General features: G+C 60.3%; 1 protein-coding gene across 1 annotated transcript in view; it reads right to left on the reverse strand.

Moving 5' to 3' along the window:
• The window catches only part of LOC119586324, a 21,846-nt gene extending 21,657 nt beyond the window's left edge, over positions 1–189 (reverse strand). Inside the window, exon 1 of the mRNA XM_037935036.1 lies at positions 1–189. The gene's annotated coding sequence lies outside the window, so the exon portion shown is untranslated.
• Between the last annotated feature and the right edge of the window lie 310 nt (positions 190–499).

Below are 499 nucleotides of genomic sequence, written 5' to 3' on the forward strand. Positions count from 1 at the left end.
GTCTTTCTGAGGGGAAAGTCGTCGAACTTGGCCAGGACGTGTTCGGGCGGCCTGTAGGGATGTGAAGATGAAGGGGCGGCATTAGAAGAGTAGCTGGGGGGGCTGGCCTTCTCCAGGCTCCTCTGCGTGCTCAGCCTGGCCCGTGCGAGGGGGGGAAAGAGAGAGGCACACGCTAGGTAACGCCATGCGGGTTAGTTCGTACCAAGGGGGTTGTTTTTTGTGGGGATGGGGGTGGGGTGGGAAAGAGAGGAGGATGGGAAGGCAGTCTGGGATTGGGTTGGGCACAAAGTTGGGAGTCGGGGAAAGGGGGTTCAATATGGGCTTGGGATTGAGTGGGGTGAAAGGGGGTTGGGGTCGGGGAGAAGGGAGAATGGAAGGGGCTGTGGCATGGGGTTGGGGGAGTGTGGGGGTTGCGACGGGGTGGGGGAGGGGGTGAGGAAAGAAGTTGGAGAGGAGAGACAAGGGTGGCAATGGGTACCATTAGGGGTATCACAAGGGG

Source organism: Penaeus monodon, chromosome 21 (genome assembly GCF_015228065.2).
Source record: "Penaeus monodon isolate SGIC_2016 chromosome 21, NSTDA_Pmon_1, whole genome shotgun sequence".
Classification (NCBI taxonomy): Eukaryota; Metazoa; Arthropoda; class Malacostraca; order Decapoda; family Penaeidae; genus Penaeus; species Penaeus monodon.